The 6000-nt window shown below is 46.1% G+C and overlaps 1 pseudogene across 1 annotated transcript; it reads right to left on the bottom strand.

Annotated features, from left to right (window-relative positions):
• Positions 1 to 692: 692 nt before the first annotated feature.
• LOC311181394 (glyceraldehyde-3-phosphate dehydrogenase-like) lies at positions 693 to 1956 on the bottom strand (annotated as a pseudogene). Its single transcript has 2 exons — positions 1904 to 1956; positions 693 to 1601 (listed from the first exon to the last, which is right to left on the bottom strand). The product of its transcript is annotated as a glyceraldehyde-3-phosphate dehydrogenase-like (transcript).
• Positions 1957 to 6000: the final 4044 nt, after the last annotated feature.

Below are 6000 nucleotides of genomic sequence, written 5' to 3'. Positions count from 1 at the left end.
CGGCCAGTGGGTGAGGGTCCCACATGGCGCACAGACCTCTCCTGACGCGCCCGCTGTTCCCCTCAGCAGTGTATTTTGTCAGTCTGCCTGTTCAGTTTCCCGCTCTGTCTCTGGTGAGTCCTCTCACCCTCCTGCCTATACCCCGGTTCTTGTATAAATAAAATAAATAAATCTTTAAAAAGAGAGAGAGAGAGAGAGAGAGAAGCAATAACTAGTCCTCAAGTAAGGAGACATGATGGCACCATTTTTACACATCACTCATCCTAAATTGGGGTGACCATTTGTGTTAGTTTTCCACAAAGAAAAAAAAATAAGCTTCTGTCTTTACACAGGGGTAGTTTTGCATCGGGGAGTCAGTGCTCACTGAAGTTTGGTTCCTTCCCATGCACAGAAATAGGAGATAGGGGCATGATCTTCCTTGGATTTTGTGTTTCCGAGGGAAGCCCCAGGTCCTGGAGAAAGACATTCCTGGATTAAAAAGATGCCAAAAAGCACTTCTGCTTTTTTATAGGGGTGAAGGGGTACAGTGTTTTTTACTGATAGTGCATGGTAAGGTAGGACACCCTAATCCCCTATTCTTCTCCCATGATGGGGTCAGGAGATTCTCAGTGTGTTGCATGAGTGGGAAGACTCCCCAGCAGCTAAGGGCTTCCTTCTTGTGTTCTGACGAGGGCTGGTGGTTCAGGGGGCTCTTACTCCTTGGAGACCACATAGACCATGCGGTCCACCCCCATGTTGTAGCCAAATTCATTGCCCTACCAGGAAATGAGTTTGACAAAGTGGTCATTGAGGGCAATGCCAGCCTCAATGACAAAGCTGGAGGAGTGAGTGTCATTGCTAGGCTTGCAAGAGATAATCTGATCTGCAGCATAGCCAAGGATCTTTGAGAGGCCTCTGTAGTGCCTGTCTCACCACCTTCTTGATGTCATCATATTCAGCAGCTTTCTGCAGGCAGAAGGTCAGATCCACTTGGGTTGGGGACAGGAAAAGCCCTGCCAGTGAGCATCCTGTTCAGTTCAGGGACGACCTTGCCTACAGCTTTGGTGGGACCAGTAGAGGTGGAAATGATGTTCTGGGCAGCCCTTTGGCCATCTGGCTACTGCTTCCCAGAGGGGATGTTCATAGACTTCTGGTAGCACTGATGGCAGGGACTGTGGTGGTGCATCCCTTCATAATGCCAGTCGTCATGGATGACCATAGCCAAGGCATCCAAGCAGCTGGTGGTGCAGGAGACACTGCTGACAATATTGAGGGAGTTCTCATACTTCTCATGGTTTATGCCCATCTCAAACATGGGGGGCATCAGCAGAAGGGGCAGAGATGATGACCCTTTTGGGCCCACACTTCAAGTGAGTCCCAGCCTTCTCAAAGGTAGTGAAGACATCAATGGACTCCACAATATATTCAACACCAGCATCAGCCCATTGGATGTTGATGAGCTATTGCTCTTGGAAGATGGAGAGGCACTTTTCATGGATGACAACTTCCATTCTCAGCCTTGACTGTGTGTGCCATTTAACTTGCTGTGAGTGGAATCATACTGGAGCACACAGATGATGTAGTGATGGTCAATGAAGGGGTCACTGATAGCAACAATACCACTTTGTCAAGAATTAAAAGCTGGGCCTCCCTGGTGGCGCAAGGGGTTAAGCACCACACTATGAAGCAACCACAGCCTCTGCAGCACGGGTTTGATCCCCAGCAGGCCAGGGAGCAACCCACACGGCAAAATAGACCGTTTTGCCCACTGCTTCCCTCACAGTGTGTTTCAGTCAGTCTGCCTGTTCTGTTTCCCACTCTGTCTCTGGTGAATCCTCTCACCCCCCGCATCTCTGGCCTGTACCCCAGCTCTTGTATGCATAAATAAATAAATCTTAAAAAAAAAAAAAAAGTTAAAAGCTGCCTGGTGACCAGGTGCCCAATATGGCCTAATCCATTCATTCCAAACTTCACCATGATGTCTGAGGGACACAGCCAGCACTGCAGAAGCATCTAGCAGTTGAAACGAGAAGAAGAGAGAGCCTCTTTTGCTATTTTTCCTAACCAAAAAGGATCTGCCTGTATTTCAAAGAGGCAGAGAGACAGGTTTTCAAAGGAAGCGCTCTAAGAAAAAGGGAGAGACATCTCTTCCCTTACTTTTGAAAGGGACATGAAGCCTCATTTTAAAGGTTTATCTGCCCTTACATGGTAAATCATCACCAGTGTAACTACTGAATCCATAAACGTGTGAACAATGTACTCCCCACACCCACATGGAAAGCTCAGTCCCCCAAGTACAAGTTCAGTCCAGTCTCCTTGAGGCACCTGCACCCTTGAATTATGTGGGAACCCCATGAGTTCCCAGATAAATTGTTCCTGGAAGGGTCACTCTGGGAGTTGGTGTCCCAGATGCTAAGGAAAGACTGGGGGACTTTCCACCTGCTGCCATGGTATAGACTGAAGAGTTCCTTGAGAGAGGACAAGCTCATGCCTCCCTGGGAAATTTCGTCATGGGTTCTCAAGATGAGATGCAGCTACTTCTCCAAATGTGAGTCTGCCCCAAGGGACTTGGGTGGGGCCAGATTCCAGCACTGGCCTCCTTACAGACCAGAGCCGGTCCCTCCTCCTCCTCCTCCTCCTCACCTCACCAGCACCCGGGCCGGCTCTCAGCACCTATCTCCAGTCTCTGTGGTCACTTGGAGCAGGGAACTGGATCTCCTGGCCCTTCCTGAAGTGAGCCATGCAGCTTCCCCCCACCCAGGCTCCCTCACCTGGAATATTGGGCCAAGAGACTGGACCTTCAAGAGGCCCCAGCATTCCTTATATAAATTTTCCATTTCCTCCTCAGAGCCATAGGTCAGGTCTAAGGAAACTGGAGAAGGGGACAGGAATGCAGGATATACTCGTTCCCTTGGACAATGGAGAAAAAAGTGACAATTCCATCGTCAGAACAGGGCGGTCTTGTGATATCTTTGGGTAATTTTGGTGATATTCTGCTGGCCCTTAAAAGTCAAAAGGTAACATAATCTTTGAGCTCTGGCTTACCACACACTCAGCTACACTTGGAACTTGAGAAATAACCTGTGTTCTCAAGGCAAAAATTCAACTTTGAAATTAAAATTTACTTCATCTTTGCAATGAGGAAAAGAAATAAGGAAACATTTAGTGGTAGACTTTGAAAGTTTGAGGGAATCAGATTATTAAATAGTCCTGCAACATGCAAAAGCTGCCACGCTGTCTCTCCCCACTTCCACACCTTTTATTAAGAGCAAAGGACTACTTCATTCTGAAATACCACCAAATTAGAATTAAAACAGCATTAGACTTTAGGTGTCTGAGTCCTCTTAATCATCCTTTCTTTCAATTGAATATTACAATGTTCTTAATTCACTTTTTAAATGCATATAAAGGGAAAGCTCAGCGTAATAATGGATGAAGCACTTGACTGTTCGAGTGCTACAGCTATCACTTCAGTGTTGCCGGAATACTACTGTCTTGCAGCTGCCATGTTGAGCAAGAGATGTGGGTATTTCCACCAAATTTTAAGAGAAGTGATCTGGAGAGAAAGTTATATTCAGATTAAGCAGCTCTATGACGCGTGTGATTGATGTTGGTTCATGAGTTACACAGGCTCTGCTGACTCACTTCTCTATTTAAGATGTTTATGGCCCAGGAAATAACATTTACACCACCAGAATCCATTTCTACTTTGAAGGATGCCAAAGTCACAAAGCAGTGTGGGAAAATAGAAAAAAGTTTTATCTTTTACTGTTATCCTATGCTTATCCAGCTTTATTGACCAATGTTGAGAAGGGGGGTAAGTTTGCTGATCAGACTGGGTTCCCATCTTGCTAAGCTTTGACGTAACCAGCCTTGATAGGATCATGGATATGAGCTTCAAGTTCAAGGATTAGATCCCACAGCTTTTCCAGTTAGTATCCAACAGAGATTGTTCAGGACATGGTCTTAAGAGACTAATTTAAAGGCAAAATGCCAGTCTATTTGTGGGCACAAACGTATGTGCCCACAGTGACAAAATAAAACTGTCTAGTGGACAAAATTCCAATGTCAATATATTCACTTTCCAGTTTAAAAAAAATGATTTAGAAACCAAGCCATTATCAGAAGTTTACCTTTTAGTGTCCTGTCTATTGTCTTAGGTGGCCCCCCACAGAATGTGTGAGCTCTGGAGATCAGGAGCTGGGTCATTTTCATCTACATCCCCAGGGCACAGCACTATGCCTGGTACATACTGACCCCAAATGTTTTTCAATATATGAGTGAATGAAAAATATTGATGGATGTGAAACCTCTCTACAAATTGTAAGGCACTCTATAAATAGGGAATGGTGTCATTAAACTAAACCAGACAAAGGAACCCATCTCTACAGGGGAAGCAATGGAAGTACAAAAGCAAAAACATCAGTGGGGGAGAGAAGATGCACAAGTATAAAAGATTAATGTCATAATGTTAACATGCTTTTATTTTTTTTTTAAGATTTATTTATTTATTTATACAAGCACTGGGTACAGTCAGAAGCACGGGAGGTGAGCGAATTCAATAGAGCCAGAGCGGGGAACAGAACAGGCAGAGTGACGAAACACACAGCTGAGGGGAGCAACAGTCGCAGCAGGAGAGGTTTGTCGCACCATGTGGGACCCTCGCTGGCAGCCGGGGATCGAACCGGCGCTACAGAGGCTGTGAGCAGCTTCGCAGCCCAGCGCTCAACCGCTGCGCCACCGGGGAGGCCCATGTCAACATGCTTTTAGATAGCATTATAAAGAGTTATAGAGAAAATGAGATCTTAAAAACATTTTAGATTACCAGAAGAATGAATTGAGGGCCTCCCTGGTGGCAAAGAGGTAAAGCGTCAGCACTATGAAGCAAACTGCAGTTACTGTAGCAGAGTTCAATCCCCAGCCAGGGAGCTGACCCACATGGCGCAGCAGACCTCTCCTGTCTCGCCTGCTGCTCCCCTCAGCAGTGTATTTCAGTCAATCCACTTGTTCTGCTTCCCCACTCTCTGGTGAATCCTCTCCACCCCACACACCCCGCACCTCTGGCCTAACCCCAGCTCCTGTATGCATAATCTTAAAAAAAAAAAAAAAAGAATGAATTGATGTGACAAGAGAGAAGAGGAATTTAAAACTAAAACTTCATGCCTACACTATGAACTCACCAACTCAGAATCTCCAGTTGTTCACCCAGTAGGAAATTAGGCAATGCTTTGCATTTCTTTTATCTTGAAGGGTGGGAATGAGGTACAACAAAAAAATATGTGACAGTGTTTAGGTAAAAAATTTTCAGAAAATGGGCCTCCCTGGTGGGGCAAGGGTGAAGGCACATCCTATGAAGCTATCAGCAGCCACTGCAGAATGAGTTCGATCCCCGGCCAGGGAGCTACCCACATGGCACAGCAGACCTCTCCTGACTCGCCCACTGCTCCCCTCAGCAGTGCATTTCAATCAGTCTGCCTGTTCTGTTCCCCACTCTGTCTCTGGTGAATCCTCTCAGCCCTCCCACCACACCTTTGGCCTGTACCCCAGTTCTTATATGCATAAATAAATAAATATTAAAAAAAATTTTTTTCCAGAAAATATTGCCAGATTATCTTTTTTTTTTTAAGATTTATTTATTTATACAAGAACTGGGGTATAGGCTAGAAGTGCAGGAGGGTGAGAGGGTTCACCAGAGACAGAGTGGGGAGCAGAACAGGCAGAGTGACTGAAATACACTGCTGACAGGAGCAGTGGACGAGACAGGAGATGTCTGCCTCGCCATGTGGGTTGCTCCCTAGCCAGCCGGGGATCAAACTCATGCTGCCAAGGCTGCAGATTGCTTCATAGTGCGGTGCTTTAACCCCTTGCGTCATCAGGGAGGCTCCATTTTAAAATTTTTATAGCAAATTTTTTTTTTTTTTTTTTTTTTTGGTGGGACCCTCGCCGGTGGCCGGATTGAACCGGCACTTCAGAGGCTGCGGGCAGCCCCACAACCCAGCACTCAACCGCTGCGCCACCAGG

This window comes from Talpa europaea, assembly GCF_964194135.1.
Source record: "Talpa europaea genome assembly, chromosome: 12".
NCBI classification, from domain to species: Eukaryota; Metazoa; Chordata; class Mammalia; order Eulipotyphla; family Talpidae; genus Talpa; species Talpa europaea.
Note: the sequence above shows the minus strand (reverse complement) of the source record. Positions and strands in the feature narration are given on the sequence as shown.